Raw genomic sequence first — 23,044 nt, forward strand, 5'->3', positions numbered from 1 at the left:
CCTCTAATAATAGAGATGACTTGAAGTGGCATGGAGGCTTATCATATGTTTTGCAAAATATATGTAACCAAGATCTCTAAATTTTCTCTTACCATATACTGTAGTGGGAATACATTCAATATCCCGGTTGTCGGGATCCAGGCGCTCAGCATACCGGTGCCAGGATCCCGACCACCGGGATTCTAACACCTATTCGCCCTCTTGGGGTGTCCACGACACCCCTGGAGGAAGAATAAATAACGTGGCACAAAAAGCATAGCATGCGACCATGCCTGCAGCAAAGCGAGTGCACCGTGCCCGCAAAAGGATCTTTTGTGCTTGTCCTGCTGCCGTACCGGCATTCTGGCAACCCGCAGTCGGGATTCTGACTGCTGGGATGATGGGCACTGGTATATCGATACCAACCCATTATAGTGTACAGGTCCTGTTACTAATAGCCCTTGGGGTGCATGGGAAAAACCCTTTTGTTTTTTCTCGTCTAGAACCCCCTCCCGCAGCACCTGAGAAATGTTACCAGTTTGATTAGAGCAGTTTGCCATTATATATTGAAGCTGCAGTGACAGCAGTTATTTCATCACACATAACCTGATTTCAAATTGGCACAGAGCAGAGATTTGTTGGATGGATGGACACCGAAAGCAATGTTAAACTTTAGAACCTAGCCTGCACCAGTCATGCCTGATGAGCCTGTGTGGATTTAGTAAAGATGACAGGCAAAAGTGGATAAGTGATAGGTGTGTGTCTAAACTGTGTCTCAGTGGTGTGTGTGGAAAGACAAATAAATTACAGTCATAATATGCTTGTTACCTAATGGCTTACATAGAATAAATAGAAGATTTACCAATGTCAGATTAAATGGCAGCAGACTGTTACATTACAGGAGAGCTGTAATCAAGTTAGAGAAAGAGAGGGTGGAGTCCAAGTAGGGGGCAGGGCAAAGTGGTGTCATCTGTGTTAAACTATTTAATTGATAAGAATGGTGATTGAAATCCTAAATTAAGAAGTAACTGCAGGTAGAGAGCATATTGTCCCTCCTGGAATGGGTCATGGTGGGAGATATCAATTGTGTATATTCAATTTAAAGCAATGGTGTATAATAGTTTTAACTAATCGTTTAATAATGCCTGGCTACTCTTTATAGTGCCACCTAATTGAAAGATAACTATTTTATAAACTTTTCTTGTAGTAGAACAAAGACAACTTAAGCTTAAAAGACACAGAAAAATAAAAAAAAATATCTTGTCACATGCAAGAATAGCAGTAACCTCTGTACTCCTTACACACTGGGACAGGTCTCAGGAGGACTCTGTGTGTGCCTCTATCTCTAGACCCAAATGGTTTAGTTGAATAACTGTTTACACAGGACTCAGACATCCAGGCAGGGAGGAGGGGTATCTGGGATCTCTGTGTAACTTACAGCTCTCTCCACCCTTCTATCTCTCCTCTGGTCAGAAAGCTCTGTCAGTAGCTCATGAAACATGATATTCTTGTGTGTCTGCCTACTCTGCACACTGTCCTACTCACATTCTGGCTACTGGTCCTGCTGCTGCTTAAGAGGGAAAGCTAGTGATGTCAGTGTGCTCTTGCCGGGGGGCCCCCTAACAAAGGGGGGCCCGGGGTACAGTATGCCCTGCATCCCCCCCCCCCCCCCCGGATTCTTGCAGGATTTGTATTCTATATAAGGCGCCAAGGCTGGGACTCAGTGCCATTTCATTCTCACGCATGCTGCAATATGCTGCATTGTACTCTGCTGTATTGGCTATGCTGTGTCCAGACTCACAAGTAATAATAATAATAATAATTTTATTTATACAGCGCTCTTTCTCCAATAGGACTGAAGGTGCTTAACAGATACATAGCATACTATAGTACAGAAAATAATGAAGTACATTTTCATAAAATACAGAAGCATGAAGATACTAAAAGGGACATTATGGAAATGCTTGAGTAAACAGGAAAGTCTTGAGTCTACTTTTGAAGTATTCTATAGTTGGGGCCTCTCGCACTGTGCAGGGAAGTCAGTTCCATAGAATCGGAGCTGCATGACTAAAAGCTTGATCCCCAGATGAATTACGGGAGATTCTAGGTACTGCTAAAAGTCCTTCATCTACAGATCGCAGTAATCGAGTGGGGCAGTATGGGGTCAGAAGCCGCTTCAGGTACCGTTGGCCCTGGTCATGTAATACTTTGAAACTCAGAAGCCAATCTTGAAGATGATTCACCATCTTACAGGCAGCCAGTGAAGGGAGTAGAGGATGCGTGTTATGTGGCTAGAATGGGGCTGGTTGGTTAACAGCCTGGCAGCTGTGTTTTGCTCCAGCGGTAAGCGTTGCAATTCTCTTGCTGGGAGACCAAGGTAGAGGGCATTACAGTAGTCTAATCGAGATGATCCAAATGCTTGTATGACTTTTGGCAGATCATCTGAGTGAATTAAGTGCTTGATTCTGGCTATGTTCCTCAGGTGAAAGAATGATGATTTGATTGTGGCTGATATCTGATGTTTAAGTGTCAAGCCACCATCCAGGACAACGCCAAGATTCTGCACATGATCAGTTGTCTGCAATTCTGAATCCCCGAGTGTAAGTCCAGTTGGTTGGCTATGCTGCAGTCTTGTCCTTTGATGTTGCAGTTGTATTATAAGGACCTCTGTTTTATCCGGGTTCAGTCGCAGCCAACTGGCACTCATCCACTCCTGGAGCTCAGGTAGACAGCCATTTAGGGTTGCTATTGGGTTATCAGTGCCCGGAGCAAAGGACAAGTATAGTTGTGTATCATCTGCATAGCAGTGGTAGACCAGGCCATGGCGCTTGATTATTTCACCCAACAGGAGCATGTATACTGCAAAAAGCATGGGGGATAGTATAGAACCTTGTGGGACACCACATGGCAATGGCACTGATGGTGATGAGTCTCACATGCAGGTCCCTGTGACCTGCATGTGAGAAATGATTTGAACCAGCTTAGGAGTGTGCCATCCGGACCACAGAAATGTATTAGTCGCTCAATTAGAAGCCCATGGTCCACGGTATCAAATGCTGCAGAGAGATCCAGAAGGATTAATGTTGAACAGTCACCTCTGTCTCTTGCCATCAGAAGATCATTTAACACACACACCAGGGCTGTTTCAGTGCTATGTCTTCTCCTGAATTCTGATTGGAATGGATCATAAATATCATGGGTTGTCAGGCGGGTTTCCAGTTGATTTGCAACCACTTTCTCAATAACCTTTCCTAGGAAAGGAAGGTTTGATACCGGTCTGTAGTTGGTCATGCTGTCGGGATCTAAATCAGGTTTTTTAAGAAGCGGTCTAACAATTGCTTCCTTTAGGGGTCCAGGAAAAATGCTGTCTGGAAAGAGCATTGAACAATTTTTGCAAAGACAGGACCAATTATATCCATACAACCTATTAGAAGCTTGGTTGAGGCAGGGTCCAGATCACAGGTGGTGGGACGCAAAATCCAAGCAATTTCAGCAGTGTCCTTTACATCAACTGGGTCAAAGCTGGTCCATGAAGGCAGGTGGCTTATATTGGCAGGCTTTGTAGTTTGGCACTCCTTTGATGGCACTGTGGAGATTCCAGCCCGGATGGTGGATATTTTATCTGCAAAGAAGTTTGCAAACTTGTTGCATCTTGCCTGGGAGAGGGTTTCATCAGTCTACAGGCATGCTGGCTTGCAAAGCATCTCCACTGTGCGGAAAAGTTGAGCTGGCCTATTGTTTGCTGCCGTGATCTCATTTGATAGGAACTGTGATTTCTTACGAGTGATTGTCAATTGATATTCTTCGTTATGCTTTATTAGTTTTATTTTGTCATCCACTAGGTTAGTCTTCCTCCATCATCTTTCCAGTCTACGCCCCCTTTTCTTGAGCTCACTAACACTGTTGTCGAACCATGGAGCTTGACGTTGTGGTTTACAAGGTCTTATACGCACAGGGGCGGTAATATCAATTGCAGCCATAACATCCCTATTATAATAACGGACTAGGGAACACGTATCTTCACAGGCACTCAGTATTGCAGAGAGATCCAGATTTTCTGCAAGAGCCTGGGGAGTCAAACCCCTCCTTGGACGATACCTGGTCAACTCCACAGGCAGAGATCTTAATTGAGGGGTTGCAACTGAGAACCAAAGGGAGTGGTGATCTGACCAGATGACTGGGTTTATTTTAAGGTCAGTGACTTCTAAACCAATCTGAAAGACAAGATCGAGAGTGTGACCACTTTTATGTGTGGCAGAAGGAATGACCTGTGTGAAGCCCAGACCATTCATTGTGCACAGGAGGTCTTGGCCAAGGCGTGAGAGCTCATCATCCACCCATGCATTGAAATCCCCGAGGATGAGCCATCTTTGATGTTCCAGAACCAGGCCAGCAACAGTGTCTGCAATTTCTTGTAGAAATATCTTTCCATCTCCACGGGACCGGTAAATGAGAAGTACTCTGAAACCTAATCCTGTTAAACTCCGGGCAGCAATGCACTCGAATGAGCAAGAAAATTCAATAGGGTGGACCCTAAGTTTAAATTCTTTTTTGAAGCAGATAGCCACCCTGCCATCCCTGCGGTCCAGTCTTGGGTTGTGGATGACAGAGTAGTTTGTTGGGATCACAGCCTCCAATATAGGTGCTGCATTTTCATCTAGCCAGGTCTCTGTAATACAAGCTAGATCTGCAGATTCAATAAGGTCAGCAATTATTGCAGTCTAGTTTCTTATAGATCTGGCATTACAAAGGACTGACCTGATTGGGCATACCAGAGGGCCTTCAGTTTTCTTTATGTTATTTACATATTTATTAGCAGTTTCTTATATAGCGCAGCATATTCCATTGCGCTTTACAATTAGAACAACAGTTATAGAACAAAACTGGGCAAAGACAGACAGACATAGAGGTAGGAAGGCCCTGCTTGCAAGCTTACAATCTATAGGGAAATAGGCATTGATACACAAGGATAGATGCTACCTGTTACATAATGGTTCCCCAGATTGCTAGGTTCTTAATGGGTTGTATGATATCATCACCCAGCAATGTTGGAAGACAAAATGTGAGGTTATGTGGACTGTACAGAGGGGATGTAACTGGATAGGGAAGCATTGAAGGTTATGTGTGTGGGTCTGGAATTTGGTAGGCATGTCTGAAGAGATGAGTTTTCAGGGAACGTTTAAAGGTTTGGAGACTAGAGGAAAGTCGTATTGTGCATGGGAGGGCATTCCACAGAGTGGGTGAAGCCCGGGTAAAGTCCTGTAATTTTGAGTGGGAAAAGGTAATACATGTGGATGAGAGACGCAGATCTTGTGCAGAGCGGAGTGGTCTGGTAGGGAGATATTTTGAGATGAGTGAGGAGATGTATGATGGTGCAGTTTGGTTAATAGCTTTGTATGTAAGTAAAAGTATTTTATATTTGACACGGTAGAATACCGGTAACTAATGGAGGGACTGACAGAGCAGATCAGCAGATGAAGAACGTCTGGTAAGGAAGATTAGCCTCGCAGCTGCATTTAAAATATATTGAAGTGGTGAAAGCCTATGTTTGGGAAGACCAGTAAGGAGACTATTACAATAATCAATGCGGGAGATGATGAGTGCATGGATTAGAGTTTTTGCAGTGTTTTGTGTAAGATATGGGCGTATTTTGGATATGTTTTTAAGGTGCATGTAACATGATTTAGAGACAGATTGAATGTGTGGAACATAGGACAGTTCAGAGTCAAGTGTGACACCTAGGCAGCGAGCTTGTGGGGTAGGGTGGATAGTTGCATTGTCAACAGTTAAGGAGATATCAGGTTGGTAACTACTCTTAGCTGGTGGGAAAATAATTAATTCTGTTTTGGAAATGTTGAGTTTGAGGTGGCGAGATGACATCCAAGATGAAATGGCAGACAGGCATCCAGTGACACGAGACAATACAGATGGTGACAAATCTGGGGAGGATAGGTAGATTTGAGTATCATCAGCATACAAATGATACTGAAATCCAAAGGAGCTGATTAGTTTACCAAGAGAGGAGGTATAGATTGAGAAAAGCAGAGGACCTAAGACTGAGCCTTGCGGTACTCCAACTGATAGAGGTAGAGAAGAGGAGATAGAATCAGAGAAGTGAACATTGAAAGAGCGATTAGATAGGTAGGATGAGAACCAAGTAAGGGCTGTGTCCTGAAGACCTAGGAATTGTAGTGTTTGTATGAGAAGAGAGTGGTCAACAGTGTCAAAAGCAGCAGAGAGATCTAGAAGAATAAGTAGTGTGTAATGGCCTTTTGATCTAGCAGTGGCTAGATCATTCGCTTCTTTGGTCAGTGCCGTCTCTGTGGAGTGTTGGGCATGAAAGCCTGACTGAAGTGGGTCCAATAAGTTGTGGGAGTTAAGAAAGTGTGTAAGGCGAGTGTAGGCAAGTCTCTCAAGTAGCTTGGAAGGACTGGGTAGCTGAGAAATGGGATGGTAGTTAGAGAGTGTGTTTGGGTCAGAGTTGTGTTTTTTTAGAATGGGAGTAATCACTGCATGTTTAAACAGAGAGGGAAAGATACCAGTAGAGAGAGAGAGATTGCAGATTTCAGTTAAGGTTGGGATAAGCACAGGTGACAAAGTTTTACTGACCTGTGAGGGTATAGGATGAAGAGGAGAGGTAGAGGAGTAGGATGATGAAAAGAGTGTTGATACTTCATCTTCACTTGTGGGATCAAATGAAGAGAAAGTGCCAGAGGGTTCAGGTAGGAAATTGAGCAGGTCACTGGCTGAGTTAGAGCATACCATTATAGAGCATACCATTTCATCTCGGATTTTATCAATCTTATTCTTGAAGTAGGAAGCAAGTTCTTGTGCACTGATAGTAGCTAGTGGGGTAGGTGAGGGAGGGTAAAGAAGTGATTTAAATATATTAAAAAGTCACTTGGGTTGGTGGCATGATAAGAGATGAGAGATTGGAAATATGTTTGTTTGGCAGTGTTCAGGGCCTGACGAGAGGAGTGGTAGGTATTCTTATATGTGAGAAAGTCACTTGGATTCTGAGATTTCCGCCACTGACGTTCTACTTTACATGACAGTTTTTGTAAGTGTCTTGTTGATTTAGAGTGCCATGGTTGGCATCTAAGCCTACGTGGAGTGTGATGGGTAGCTGGAGCCACTTCATCAAGGGCACTCTAGGGTCTGGTGCAGGTGGGATACAGCAGTGTCAGGTGTGGTGAATGTAGAGATTGGTGAGAGGAGTTGTTGCAGAGAAGTGGAAAGTTGTTGAAAATTTATATTGTTAGTATTTCTGCGGGTATGAGGAGGCTTGCTTGGTTTTAGTGTCCTAGAATTTAAAGTAATAGAAGAGATTGTGAAGGTGATCAGGTTGTGATCAGAGAGAGGGAAAGGAGTGTTAATGAATTCGGAAATTGAGCAGAGCCTGGTGAATACAAGATCAAGGCAGTGGCTCTCCTGGTGAGTAGAGGAGTCAGACGATTGGGTTAGGCCAAGAGAAGAGGTTAGAGAGAGGAGTTTGGATGCATGAACAGATTGTGGACTGTCGAGCTATATTGAAATCGCCCATAATGATGGTGGAGATGTCAGAGGATAAGAAGTGTGGGAGTCAGGCAGAAAAATCTTCTAGATATTGTTGTTTAGGTTGCCCAGGAGGGCGATAGCTGCAACACGCAGGAGCTCTGGGAATGGGGGTCATAAAGCGAGAGTTGACAGTTCTGTTCTTCCAAACACAGGGCCATCTTTTGGGTATCACTTCTATTTGATTGTTCTTTGAATATGGGGGTGAGCAGGTGGGCAAAGGACTTGGGTGGTTACCGTGGGAAATAAATTTCCGGCCTGCTCACTTCCCATGAATGCGCCTGTTTTCTTTTTAAAATGCCAAGAGATTGGAGAATAGAAGCCTGTGATGGTATGATAGGAACTGCGGAACGTGGTGGGCGGAGTGAAAGAATGAAGCTGGAGGAATACGTATAGATTGGGTCATCAATGACAGATTACTATAAGTATGAGCTGCATATGATAATGAGAGAGGGAGAGAAAGCAGTGTATTTTGTTTTTGTTTTTTTCCCTTTTTGTGTTTTGTTTTCCCCCAATTCGGTATGTGATCCAAAATTATAACGGGTTTATGAACAGAGTTATTGCTATAACCTATTGGGTATATTTGAAGCAAGTGATAAATAAAATAACTGCTGATTTAGTCAATTATCCTAGGAGAGGCAGCCTTGTGGAAAGGTGTTAGAAGCCAATTCCTATTGTGTAGGTGTGAAAGGTCTCAGTGTGAGAGGCCTTTGAAGTAGATTTCTTGTGGGGGTAGTGATAACGTGTCCTAGAGAATGGATCCTGCAGTTTGAAAACAGTGAACCTTCAGCAATTCAGAGCCTGAATATACTGATATTAGTTGATTCATGCAATAAATCCGTTATTTGTTGCTCAGAGAACAGAGGTGGATGATGTCTAGGTGAGGGGCTGGATGGAACCAAAGATAGGTTGTAGTCCACACCACAGTACCTTATCTGGGATGTCCAATGCAGAGTAAAGTAGCTGTCAAACTGAAGGATTTCTCAGTGGAGGTATGCCGAGGATTCAATCCAGGATTCAATCCAGTGTGTATCTCAGCGCAGGAATGCAATCTGTTGGTTTTGATGAGATGTCCGCGTAGAGTAGTACAAGTTAAAGGTAAGTCCTTGGATATTTATGATGATTCATAGGTCAGTTGTGGTGAATTTAAGCTGTTTTATGGAGATGATCAGGAGCATGCAAAAGGTGAGGCAGGCATTTTGGGTGCCAGCATCTGTGCTATCTAAAGTGACTGTGTATGGGGGCATGCTACATGCTGCTGTATGCTGCACTGTTCTCTGCTGTACTGGCTGTGCTGTGTCCAGATTCACAAGTGTCTGTGCTCTGTATAGTGACTGTGTATAGGGGAGTGCTGTATGCTGCACTGTACTCTACTGTATTGGCTGTGCTGTGTCCAGACTCACAAGTGTCTGTGCTCTATATAGTCACTGTGGGTGTGGTTCATCAAATCGACAGTGTCTAGGTCGACAATGTTTATGTCGACCACTATAGGTCGACAGTCACTAGGTCGACATGGATGGAAGGTCGACAGGGTTTCTAGTAGAGATGAGCGCCTGAAATTTTTCGGGTTTTGTGTTTTGGGTTCGGTTCCGCGGCCGTGTTTTGGGTTCGAACGCGTTTTGGCAAAACCTCACCGAATTATTTTTGTCGGATTCGGGTGTGTTTTGGATTCGGGTGTTTTTTTCCAAAAACACTAAAAAACAGCTTAAATCATAGAATTTGGGGGTCATTTTGATCCCAAAGTATTATTAACCTCAAAAACCATAATTTACACTCATTTTCAGTCTATTCTGAATACCTCACACCTCACAATATTATTTTTAGTCCTAAAATTTGCACCGAGGTCGCTGTGTGAGTAAGATAAGCGACCCTAGAGGCCGACACAAACACCGGGCACATCTAGGAGTGGCACTGCAGTGTCACGCAGGATGTCCCTTCCAAAAAACCCTCCCCAAACAGCACATGACGCAAAGAAAAAAAGAGGCGCAATGAGGTAGCTGTGTGAGTAAGATTAGCGACCCTAGTGGCCGACACAAACACCGGGCACATCTAGGAGTGGCACTGCAGTGTCACGCAGGATGTCCCTTCCAAAAAACCCTCCCCAATCAGCACATGATGCAAAGAAAAAGAAAAGAAAAAAGAGGTGCAAGATGGAATTATCCTTGGGCCCTCCCACCCACCCTTATGTTGTATAAACAAAACAGGACATGCACACTTTAACCAACCCATCATTTCAGTGACAGGGTCTGCCACACGACTGTGACTGATATGACGGGTTGGTTTGGACCCCCCCCAAAAAAGAAGCAATTAATCTCTCCTTGCACAAACTGGCTCTACAGAGGCAAGATGTCCACCTCATCTTCACCCTCCGATATATCACCGTGTACATCCCCCTCCTCACAGATTATCAATTCGTCCCCACTGGAATCCACCATCTCAGCTCCCTGTGTACTTTGTGGAGGCAATTGCTGCTGGTCAATGTCTCCGCGGAGGAATTGATTATAATTCATTTTAATGAACATCATCTTCTCCACATTTTCTGGATGTAACCTCGTACGCCGATTGCTGACAAGGTGAGCGGCGGCACTAAACACTCTTTCGGAGTACACACTTGTGGGAGGGCAACTTAGGTAGAATAAAGCCAGTTTGTGCAAGGGCCTCCAAATTGCCTCTTTTTCCTGCCAGTATAAGTACGGACTGTGTGACGTGCCTACTTGGATGCGGTCACTCATATAATCCTCCACCATTCTATCAATGTTGAGAGAATCATATGCAGTGACAGTAGACGACATGTCCGTAATCGTTGTCAGGTCCTTCAGTCCGGACCAGATGTCAGCATCAGCAGTCACTCCAGACTGCCCTGCATCACCGCCAGCGGGTGGGCTCGGAATTCTGAGCCTTTTCCTCGCACCCCCAGTTGCGGGAGAATGTGAAGGAGGAGATGTTGACAGGTCGCGTTCCGCTTGACTTGACAATTTTGTCACCAGCAGGTCTTTCAACCCCAGCAGACCTGTGTCTGCCGGAAAGAGATCCAAGGTAGGCTTTAAATCTAGGATCGAGCACGGTGGCCAAAATGTAGTGCTCTGATTTCAACAGATTGACCACCCGTGAATCCTTGTTAAGCGAATTAAGGGCTGCATCCACAAGTCCCACATGCCTAGCGGAATCGCTCCGTGTTAGCTCCTCCTTCAATGCCTCCAGCTTCTTCTGCAAAAGCCTGATGAGGGGAATGACCTGACTCAGGCTGGCAGTGTCTGAACTGACTTCACGTGTGGCAAGTTCAAAGGGCATCAGAACCTTGCACAACGTTGAAATCATTCTCCACTGCACTTGAGACAGGTGCATTCCACCTACTATATCGTGCTCAATTGTATAGGCTTGAATGGCCTTTTGCTGCTCCTCCAACCTCTGAAGCATATAGAGGGTTGAATTCCACCTCGTTACCACTTCTTGCTTCAGATGATGGCAGGGCAGGTTCAGTAGTTTTTGGTGGTGCTCCAGTTTTCTGTACGTGGTGCCTGTACGCCGAAAGTGTCCCGCAATTCTTCTGGCCACCGACAGCATCTCTTGCACGCCCCTGTCGTTTTTTAAAAAATTCTGCACCACCAAATTCAAGGTATGTGCAAAACATGGGACGTGCTGGAATTGGCCCAGATTTAATGCACACACAATATTGCTGGCGTTGTCCGATGCCACAAATCCACAGGAGAGTCCAATTGGGGTAAGCCATTCCGCGATGATCTTCCTCAGTTGCCGTAAGAGGTTTTCAGCTGTGTGCGTATTCTGGAAAGCGGTGATACAAAGCGTAGCCTGCCTAGGAAAGAGTTGGCGTTTGCGAGATGCTGCTACTGGTGCCGCCGCTGCTGTTCTTGCGGCGGGAGTCCATACATCTACCCAGTGGGCTGTCACAGTCATATAGTCCTGACCCTGCCCTGCTCCACTTGTCCACATGTCCGTGGTTAAGTGGACATTGGGTACAGCTGCATTTTTTAGGACACTGGTGACTCTTTTTCTGAGGTCTGTGTACATTTTCGGTATCGCCTGCCTAGAGAAATGGAACCTAGATGGTATTTGGTACCGGGGACACAGTACCTCCAACAAGTCTCTAGTTGGCTCTGCAGTAATGATGGATACCGGAACCACGTTTCTCACCACCCAGGATGCCAAGGCCTCAGTTATCCGCTTTGCAGTAGGATGACTGCTGTGATATTTCATCTTCCTCGCAAAGGACTGTTGAACAGTCAATTGCTTACTGGAAGTAGTACAAGTGGGCTTACGACTTCCCCTCTGGGATGACCATCGACTCCCAGCGGCAACAACAGCAGCGCCAGCAGCAGTAGGCGTTACACGCAAGGATGCATCGGAGGAATCCCAGGCAGGAGAGGACTCGTCAGAATTGCCAGTGACATGGCCTGCAGGACTATTGGCATTCCTGGGGAAGGAGGAAATTGACACTGAGGGAGTTGGTGGGGTGGTTTGCGTGAGCTTGGTTACAAGAGGAAGGGATTTACTGGTCAGTGGACTGCTTCCGCTGTCACCCAAAGTTTTTGAACTTGTCACTGACTTATTATGAATGCGCTGCAGGTGACGTATAAGGGAGGATGTTCCGAGGTGGTTAACGTCCTTACCCCTACTTATTACAGCTTGACAAAGGGAACACACGGCTTGACACCTGTTGTCCGCATTTCTGGTGAAATACCTCCACACCGAAGAGCTGATTTTTTTGGTATTTTCACCTGGCATGTCAACGGCCATATTCCTCCCACGGACAACAGGTGTCTCCCCGGGTGCCTGACTTAAACAAACCACCTCACCATCAGAATCCTCCTGGTCAATTTCCTCCCCAGCGCCAGCAACACCCATATCCTCCTCATCCTGGTGTACTTCAACACTGACATCTTCAATCTGACTATCAGGAACTGGACTGCGGGTGCTCCTTCCAGCACTTGCAGGGGGCGTGCAAATGGTGGAAGGCGCATGCTCTTCACGTCCAGTGTTGGGAAGGTCAGGCATCGCAACCGACACAATTGGACTCTCCTTGTGGATTTGGGATTTCAAAGAACGCACAGTTCTTTGCGGTGCTTTTGCCAGCTTGAGTCTTTTCAGTTTTCTAGCGAGAGGCTGAGTGCTTCCATCCTCATGTGAAGCTGAACCACTAGCCATGAACATAGGCCAGGGCCTCAGCCGTTCCTTGCCACTCCGTGTGGTAAATGGCATATTGGCAAGTTTACGCTTCTCCTCCGACAATTTTATTTTAGGTTTTGGAGTCCTTTTTTTTCTGATATTGGGTGTTTTGGATTTGACATGCTCTGTACTATGACATTGGGCATCGGCCTTGGCAGACGACGTTGCTGGCATTTCATCGTCTCGGCCATGACTAGTGGCAGCAGCTTCAGCACGAGGTGGAAGTGGATCTTGATCTTTCCCTAATTTTGGAACCTCAACTTTTTTGTTCTCCATATTTTATAGGCAGAACTAAAAGGCACCTCAGGTAAACAATGGAGATGGATGGATTGGATACTAGTATACAATTATGGACGGACTGCCACGGTTAGGTGGTATAAAAAAAACCACGGTTAGGTGGTATATAATACAATTATGGATGGACGGACTGCCTGCCGAGTGCCGACACAGAGGTAGCCACAGCCGTGAACTACCGCACTGTACACTGGTTGATAAAGAGATAGTAGTATACTCGTAACAACTAGTATGACGACGGTATAAAGAATGAAAAAAAAACCACGGTTAGGTGGTATATATTATAATACAATTATGGTTGGACGGACTGCCTGCCGAGTGCCGACACAGAGGTAGCCACAGCCGTGAACTACCGCACTGTACACTGGTTGATAAAGAGATAGTAGTATACTCGTAACAACTAGTATGACGACGGTATAAAGAATGAAAAAAAAACCACGGTTAGGTGGTATATATTATAATACAATTATGGATGGACGGACTGCCTGCCGAGTGCCGACACAGAGGTAGCCACAGCCGTGAACTACCGCACTGTACACTGGTTGATAAAGAGATAGTAGTATACTCGTAACAACTAGTATGACGACGGTATAAAGAATGAAAAAAAAACCACGGTTAGGTGGTATATATTATAATACAATTATGGTTGGACGGACTGCCTGCCGAGTGCCGACACAGAGGTAGCCACAGCCGTGAACTACCGCACTGTACACTGGTTGATAAAGAGATAGTAGTATACTCGTAACAACTAGTATGACGACGGTATAAAGAATGAAAAAAAAACCACGGTTAGGTGGTATATAATACAATTATGGTTGGACGGACTGCCTGCCGAGTGCCGACACAGAGGTAGCCACAGCCGTGAACTACCGCACTGTACACTGGTTGATAAAGAGATAGTAGTATACTCGTAACAACTAGTATGACGACGGTATAAAGAATGAAAAAAAAACCACGGTTAGGTGGTATATAATACAATTATGGTTGGACGGACTGCCTGCCGAGTGCCGACACAGAGGTAGCCACAGCCGTGAACTACCGCACTGTACACTGGTTGATAAAGAGATAGTAGTATACTCGTAACAACTAGTATGACGACGGTATAAAGAATGAAAAAAAAACCACGGTTAGGTGGTATATATTATAATACAATTATGGTTGGACGGACTGCCTGCCGAGTGCCGACACAGAGGTAGCCACAGCCGTGAACTACCGCACTGTACACTGGTTGATAAAGAGATAGTAGTATACTCGTAACAACTAGTATGACGACGGTATAAAGAATGAAAAAAAAACCACGGTTAGGTGGTATATATTATAATACAATTATGGATGGACGGACTGCCTGCCGAGTGCTGACACAGAGGTAGCCACAGCCGTGAACTACCGCACTGTACACTGGTTGATAAAGAGATAGTAGTATACTCGTAACAACTAGTATGACGACGGTATAAAGAATGAAAAAAAAACCACGGTTAGGTGGTATATAATACAATTATGGTTGGACGGACTGCCTGCCGAGTGCCGACACAGAGGTAGCCACAGCCGTGAACTACCGCACTGTACACTGGTTGATAAAGAGATAGTAGTATACTCGTAACAACTAGTATGACGGTATAAAGAATGAAAAAAAAACCACGGTTAGGTGGTATATATTATAATACAATTATGGATGGACGGACTGCCTGCCGAGTGCCGACACAGAGGTAGCCACAGCCGTGAACTACCGCACTGTACTGTGTCTGCTGCTAATATAGACTGGTTGATAAAGAGATAGTATACAATACTACTAATATACTGGTGGTCAGGCACTGGTCACCACTAGTCACACTGGCAGTGGCACTCCTGCAGCAAAAGTGTGCACTGTTTAATTTTAATATAATATTATTTATCATGTACTCCTGGCTCCTGCTATAACAACCTGCAGTGCTCCCCAGTCTCCCCCACAATTATAAGCTTTATATACAATACATTGATGTGCAGCACACTGGGCTGAGCAGTGCACACAGACTGAGTCACTGTGTGACTGTGTATCGTTTTTTTCAGGCAGAGAACGGATATATTAAATAAAACAAACAACTGCACTGTCTCTGGTGGTCACTGGTCACTGTGGTCGTCAGTCACTAAACTCTGTCTGCACTCTCTTCTAATCTACAGTATCACAGCAATCTCTCTCTCTCTCTCTCTCTCTTCTAAATCTAATCTAAATGGAGAGGACGCCAGCCACGTCCTCTCCCTATCAATCTCAATGCACGTGTGAAAATGGCGGCGACGCGCGGCTCCTAATATAGAATCCGAGCCTCGCGAGAATCCGACAGCGTCATGATGACGTTCGGGCGCGCTCGGGTTAACCGAGCAAGGCGGGAAGATCCGAGTCGCTCGGACCCGTGAAAAAAAAAGTGAAGTTCGTGCGGGTTCGGATTCAAAGAAACCGAACCCGCTCATCTCTAGTTTCTAGGTCAACATGTGCTAGGTCGACAGGTCTAAAGGTCGACATGAGGATTTTTTTGTGTGTCGTTTTCTTCGTAGAGTGACCGGGATCCCAAATTAGTGCACCGCGTACCCTCGCATGGCTCGCTTCACTCGCCATGCTTCGGGCATGGTGCCTTTGCTCCGCTACCGATTCGCTCGGCACACTTTACCGTTCCAATCGTAGTCCACGTGGATCGTTAAGTATGAAAAAATTAAAAAAAAGAAAAAAATTGTGAAAAACTCATGTCGACCTTTAGACCTGTCGACCTAGCACATGTCGACCTAGAAACCCTGTCGACCTTCCATCCATGTCGACCTAGTGACTGTTGACCTATAGTGGTCGACCTAAACATTGTCGACCTAGACACTGTCGATCTTCAGACCGGATCCCAGTCACTGTGTATAGGGACATGCTGCATGCTACTATATGCTGTGCTCTATTTAGCTGTATTGGCTGTGCTGTGTATAGTGACTGTGTCTAGGGGCTGCACGCTTCTGTAAATTGTACTGTTTGGTGTGCTTTTCCCTAGGGCACTTTGTTCAAGAGCATCTATAAGCCCTGTGACTCCATGCAACTGAGCTGCAAGATCAAAAACAGAAAAAAAATAGGTAGATTGTTTTATTGCATATACTGGTTGGTACGCTTTACCCTAGCACCTTTCATTCAAAGCCCTGTGATTCCACACAGTTTGAACCAAGCTGTGAGTTCAAATAAAGAAAAAATATATATTTAAATAGATCTATTGTTCGTACTGTAATGTTCTGTACACTGTACCCCAATACGCTGTGGCAATGTGTTTGTGCCGCTGCTCTGTCGCTTAGTAACCAGCCCTCTTGATGCAGACTTTAGACAATATTGGTGAAAACAATATTGTGAGCTGTGAGGTGGTCAAACTTGACTGGAAATTTATTTTATTGAGGTTAATAGCACTCTAGGAACAGAAAAATGAACAAATTTGTCAATTTTTAATTTAAAAAAAAAATGCAAATCCAAACCAGTCACGGTGGTTTGGCAAATGTAAATTCAAAACCGGACAACAAATCACAGCCAAAACCAAATCGAGCAAAAATGGTCCGACACACATCTCTAATTATAACATTTACTTAATTAGTTAAAAAAACAGTGCACAGAAAAATCTGGTAATATAGTTATGAAGGCTAAAACAACCTGCATCTAACATCATGCTACTACATGATGGTAGTTATTGAAATAATTATATTATTTAATTAATCAATAATTCTTTGAGTATAGTAATACTGTTTAAATACAATGATTAAGTGTGGATGAGGTTTTCAAGAATTAAGCATTTATTCAACAGTCAAGTAACACTACCCATAATATTACACAATGTGGGTATATTAGATATTTTATCTGATCCCTCCATATAAATCCAAGCACATCTCAGTCTCATTGTATGGCTGCAGCTGCGAGCCAGCTGTAATAACTGAAAGAGCTAATTACATAATTTGGCTTTGTAGCGGTTTTCCTTCATTTAGCACTAAATGGAAGACACTAAGCATGGAAGCAAAAGCGCACAAATGAAATGGTATCAAGGTGCTTGAATACATTAAAAGTTCAATAAGCTGTTGCAAATATGAAGCAGCTAAGGATGTTCTATCAGTTCCCCTGGGAAGGCAATAGAATACAATGTTACTATCCCAATTTGCATTTATATTGCACCTTCCAAATAGATTTCTAGCTTGGTTTACAGTCATACTTCAGGTGCATGCACAATGCCTCTAATGAGCTGGAAAGTCTGCACATTTGTGCCTCTGAGATCATCTAGGAAGGAAGGAACAACACTGTTATTTCAACCTAGTGAATGTTATCTTTCTTGGAAGATTAGAAATAAAGTTATTTATGACAGGCTACCGAGTTGGACCCACAGAATTGTTAAACTAATCGCTCAGTGAACTTTTTGTTTAAATTCACAAACACACTTACTGCAACTATATGCAAGTACCATAAGATATATATAGTATGTATGTTAGGTATCTTAATGCATTTTAAGTAGTGATGAGCACCGGAAAATTTTCGGGTTTTGGGTTCGGTTCCGCAGCCGTGTTTTTGGGTTCGAACGCGTTTTGGCAAAACCTCACCAAATTTTTTTTGTCGGATTCGGGTGTGTTTTGGATTCGGGTGTTTTTTTTCAAAAAACCCTAAAAAACAGCTTAAATCATATAATTTGGGGGTCATTTTGATCCCAAAGTATTATTAACCTCAACAACCACAATTTCCATTCATTTTCAGTCTATTCTGAACACCTCACACCTCACAATATTATTTTTAGTCCTAAAATTTACACCGAGGTCGCTGGATGGCTAAGCTAAGCGACCCAAGTGGCCGACACAAACACCTGGCCCATCTAGGAGTGGCACTGCAGTGTCACGCAGGATGGCCCTTCCAAAAAACACTCCCCAAACAGCACATGACGCAAAGAAAAAAAGAGGCGCAATGAGGTAGCTGTGTGAGTAAGCTAAGCGACCCTAGTGGCCGACACAAACACCTGGCCCATCTAGGAGTGGCACTGCAGTGTCACGCAGGATGGCCCTTCCAAAAAACACTCCCCAAACAGCACATGACGCAAAGAAAAAAAGAGGCGCAATGAGGTAGCTGTGTGAGTAAGCTAAGCGACCCTAGTGGCCGACACAAACACCTGGCCCATCTAGGAGTGGCACTGCAGTGTCACGCAGGATGGCCCTTCCAAAAAACACTCCCCAAACAGCACATGACGCAAAGAAAAAAAGAGGCGCAATGAGGTAGCTGTGTGAGTAAGCTAAGCGACCCTAGTGGCCGACACAAACACCTGGCCCATCTAGGAGTGGCACTGCAGTGTCACGCAGGATGGCCCTTCCAAAAAATACCCCCCAAACAGCACATGACGCAAAGAAAAATGAAAGAAAAAAGAGGTGCAAGATGGAATTGTCTTTGGGCCCTCCCACCCACCCTTATGTTGTATAAACAGGACATGCACACTTTAACCAACCCATCATTTCAGTGACAGGGTCTGCCACACGACTGTGACTGAAATGACGGGTTGGTTTGGACCCCCACCAAAAAAGAAGCAATTAATTTCTCCTTGCACAAACTGGCTCTACAGAGGCAAGATGTCCACCTCATCATCATCCTCCGTTATATCACCGTGTACATCCCCCTCCTCACAGATTATCAATTCGTCCCCACTGGAATCCACCATCTCAGCTCCCTGTGTACTTTGTGGAGGCAATTGCTGCTGGTCAATGTCTCCACGGAGGAATTGATTATAATTCATTTTAATGAACATCATCTTCTCCACATTTTATGGATGTAACCTCGTACGCCGATTGCTGACAAGGTGAGCGGCGGGACTAAACACTCTTTCGGAGTACACACTTGTGGGAGGGCAACTTAGGTAGAATAAAGCCAGTTTGTGCAAGGGCCTCCAAATTGCCTCTTTTTCCTGCCAGTATAAGTACGGACTGTCTGACGTGCCTACTTGGATGCGGTCACTCATATAATCCTCCACCATTCTTTCAATGGGGAGAGAATCATATGCAGTGACAGTAGACGACATGTCCGTAATCGTTGTCAGGTCCTTCAGTCCGGACCAGATGTCAGCATCAGCAGTCGCTCCAGACTGCCCTGCATCACCGCCAGCGGGTGGGCTCGGAATTCTGAGCCTTTTCCTCGCACCCCCAGTTGCGGGAGAATATGAAGGAGGAGATGTTGACAGGTCGCGTTCCGCTTGACTTGACAATTTTGCCACCAGCAGTTCTTTGAACCCCAGCAGACTTGTGTCTGCCGGAAAGAGAGATCCAAGGTAGGTTTTAAATCTAGGATCGAGCACGGTGGCCAAAATGTAGTGCTCTGATTTCAACAGATTGACCACCCGTGAATCCTTGTTAAGCAAATTAAGGGCTCCATCCACAAGTCCCACATGCCTAGCGGAATCGCTCTGTGTTAGCTCCTCCTTCAATGTCTCCAGCTTCTTCTGCAAAAGCCTGATGAGGGGAATGACCTGACTCAGGCTGGCAGTGTCTGAACTGACTTCACGTGTGGCAAGTTCAAAAGGTTGCAGAACCTTGCACAACGTTGAAATCATTCTCCCCTGCGCTTGAGACAGGTGCATTCCACCTCCTATATCGTGCTCAGTTGTATAGGCTTGAATGGCCTTTTGCTGCTCCTCCAACCTCTGAAGCATATAGAGGGTTGAATTCCACCTCGTTACCACTTCTTGCTTCAGATGATGGCAGGGCAGGTTCAGGCGTTTTTGGTGGTGCTCCAGTCTTCTGTACGTGGTGCCTGTACGCCGAAAGTGTCCCGCAATTCTTCTGGCCACCGACAGCATCTCTTGCACGCCCCTCTCGTTTTTTAAATAATTCTGCACCACCAAATTCAAGGTATGTGCAAAACATGGGACGTGCTGGAATTTGCCCAGATTTAATGCACACACAATATTGCTGGCGTTGTCCGATGCCACAAATCCACAGGAGAGTCCAATTGGGGTAAGCCATTCTGCGATGATCTTCCTCAGTTGCCGTAAGAGGTTTTTAGCTGTGTGCGTATTCTGGAAAGCGGTGATACAAAGCGTAGCCTGCCTAGGAAAGAGTTGGCGTTTGCGAGATGCTGCTACTGGTGCCGCCGCTGCTGTTCTTGCGGCGGGAGTCCATACATCTACCCAGTGGGCTGTCACAGTCATATAGTACTGAGCCAGCCCTGCTCCACTTGTCCACATGTCCGTGGTTAAGTGGACATTGGGTACAACTGCATTTTTTAGGATACTGGTGAGTCTTTTTCTGAGGTCTGTGTACATTTTCGGTATCGCCTGCCTAGAGAAATGGAACCTAGATGGTATTTGGTACCGGGGACACAGTACCTCCAACAAGTCTCTAGTTGGCTCTGCAGTAATGATGGATACCGGAACCACGTTTCTCACCGCCCAGGATGCCAAGGCCTCAGTTATCCGCTTTGCAGCAGGATGACTGCTGTGATATTTCATCTTCCTCGCAAAGGACTGTTGGACAGTCAATTGCTTGGTGGAAGTAGTAAAAGTGGTCTTACGAGTACGACTTCCCCTCTGGGATGACCATCGACTCCCAGCAGCAACAACAGCAGCGCCAGCAGCAGTAGGCGTTACACGCAAGGATGCATCGGAGGAATCCCAGGCAGGAGAGGACTCGTCAGAATTGCCAGTGACATGGCCTGCAGGACTATTGGCATTCCTGGGGAAGGAGGAAATTGACACTGAGGGAGTTGGTGGGGTGGTTTGCGTGAGCTTGGTTACAAGAGGAAGGGATTTACTGGTCAGTGGACTGCTTCCGCTGTCGCCCAAAGTTTTTGAACTTGTCACTGACTTATGATGAATGCGCTGCAGGTGACGTATAAGGGAGGATGTTCCGAGGTGGTTAACGTCCTTACCCCTACTTATTACAGCTTGACAAAGGCAACACACGGCTTGACAAATGTTGTCCGCATTTCTGTTGAAATACTTCCACACCGAAGAGCTGATTTTTTTGGTATTTTCACCAGGCATGTCAATGGCCCTATTCCTCCCACGGACAACAGGTGTCTCCCCGGGTGCCTGACTTAAACAAACCACCTCACCATCAGAATCCTCCTGGTCAATTTCCTCCCCAGCGCCAGCAACACCCATATCCTCCTCATCCTGGTGTACTTCAACACTGACATCTTCAATCTGACTATCAGGAACTGGACTGCGGGTGCTCCTTCCAGCACTTGCAGGGGGCGTGCAAATGGTGGAAGGCGCATGCTCTTCACGTCCAGTGTTGGGAAGGTCAGGCATCGCAAACGACACAATTGGACTCTCCTTGTGGATTTGTGATTTCGAAGAACGCACAGTTCTTTGCTGTGCTTTTGCCAGCTTGAGTCTTTTCATTTTTCTAGCGAGAGGCTGAGTGCTTCCATCCTCATGTGAAGCTGAACCACTAGCCATGAACATAGGCCAGGGCCTCAGCCGTTCCTTGCCACTCCGTGTGGTAAATGGCATATTGGCAAGTTTACGCTTCTCCTCTGACAATTTTATTTTAGATTTTTGAGTCCTTTTTTTACTGATATTTGGTGTTTTGGATTTTACATGCTCTGTACTATGACATTGGGCATCGGCCTTGGCAGACGACGTTGCTGGAATTTCATCGTCTCGGCCATGACTAGTGGCAGCAGCTTCAGCACGAGGTGGAAGTCGATCTTGATCTTTCCCTATTTTTGGAACCTCAACATTTTTGTTCTCCATATTTTAATAGGCACAACTAAAAGGCACCTCAGGTAAACAATGGAGATGGATGGATACTAGTATACTTATGGATGGACGAGCGACTGCCGACACAGAGGTAGCTACAGCCGTGGACTACCGTACTGCGTCTGCTGCTAATGTAGACTGGATGATAATGATATAAAAAATATATATATATCACTACTGCAGCCGGACAGGTATATATTATATAATGACGGACCTGCTGGACACTGTCAGCACTGCAGACTCCTAAAGTAAGCTACTAGTATCAAGAAGATAGAAAAAAAAACACCACAGGTAGGTGGTATACAATTATGGATGGACGAGCGACTGCCGACACAGAGGTAGCTACAGCCGTGGACTACCGTACTGCGTCTGCTGCTAATATAGACTGGATGATAATGAGATATAAAATATATATATATCACTACTGCAGCCGGACAGGTATATATTATATAATGACGGACCTGCTGGACACTGTCAGCTCAGCACTGCAGACTCCTAAAGTAAGCTACTAGTAGTATCAAGAAGATAGAAAAAAAAAAAAAACACCACAGGTAGGTGGTATACAATTATGGATGGACGAGCGACTGCCGACACAGAGGTAGCTACAGCCGTGGACTACCGTACTGCGTCTGCTGCTAATATAGACTGGATGATAATGATATAAAAAATATATATATATCACTACTGCAGCCGGACAGGTATATATTATATAATGACGGACCTGCTGGACACTGTCAGCTTAGCACTGCAGACTCCTAAAGTAAGCTACTAGTATCAAGAAGATAGGAGAAAAAAAAAACACCACGGGTAGGTGGTATACAATTATGGATGGACGAGCGACTGCCGACACAGAGGTAGCTACAGCCGTGGACTACCGTACTGCGTCTGCTGCAGTGCTAATATAGACTGGATGATAATGATATAAAAAATATATATATATCACTACTGCAGCCGGACAGGTATATATTATATAATGACGGACCTGCTGGACACTGTCAGCAGAATGCGTTTATAGAATAAAAACACCACACGACGAGTGTTTAACTTTTTCAGGCAGACAATCACAATATACTGGTGGTCAGTGGTCACTGGTCAGTCACACTGGCAGTGGCACTCTGGCAGCAAAAGTGTGCACTGTTAAAATATGTACTCCTGCTATAACTGCTCCCCAGTCTCCCCCACAATTAAGCTGTGTGAGCAGTGAGCACTCAGCACAGTCAGATATACAGTATTACATAGATGATGCAGCACACTGATGCTGAGCACAGATATGGCATGTGACTGTGTCACACTGTGTATCGTTTTTTTTCGGGCAGAGAACGGAT

At 45.1% G+C, this 23,044-nt stretch overlaps 1 protein-coding gene across 2 annotated transcripts in view; it reads left to right on the forward strand.

Annotated features, from left to right (window-relative positions):
- LOC134932141 (uncharacterized) overlaps positions 1 to 23,044 on the forward strand; it is a 49,628-nt gene that overhangs the window by 12,546 nt on the left and 14,038 nt on the right. For both annotated transcript variants that reach the window (XM_063926263.1, XM_063926264.1), the window contains one exon: positions 16,014 to 16,092. The gene's annotated coding sequence lies outside the window, so the exon portion shown is untranslated. The remainder of the gene's footprint in view (positions 1 to 16,013; positions 16,093 to 23,044) is intronic.

Source organism: Pseudophryne corroboree, chromosome 6, assembly GCF_028390025.1.
Source record: "Pseudophryne corroboree isolate aPseCor3 chromosome 6, aPseCor3.hap2, whole genome shotgun sequence".
Lineage (NCBI taxonomy): Eukaryota > Metazoa > Chordata > Amphibia > Anura > Myobatrachidae > Pseudophryne > Pseudophryne corroboree.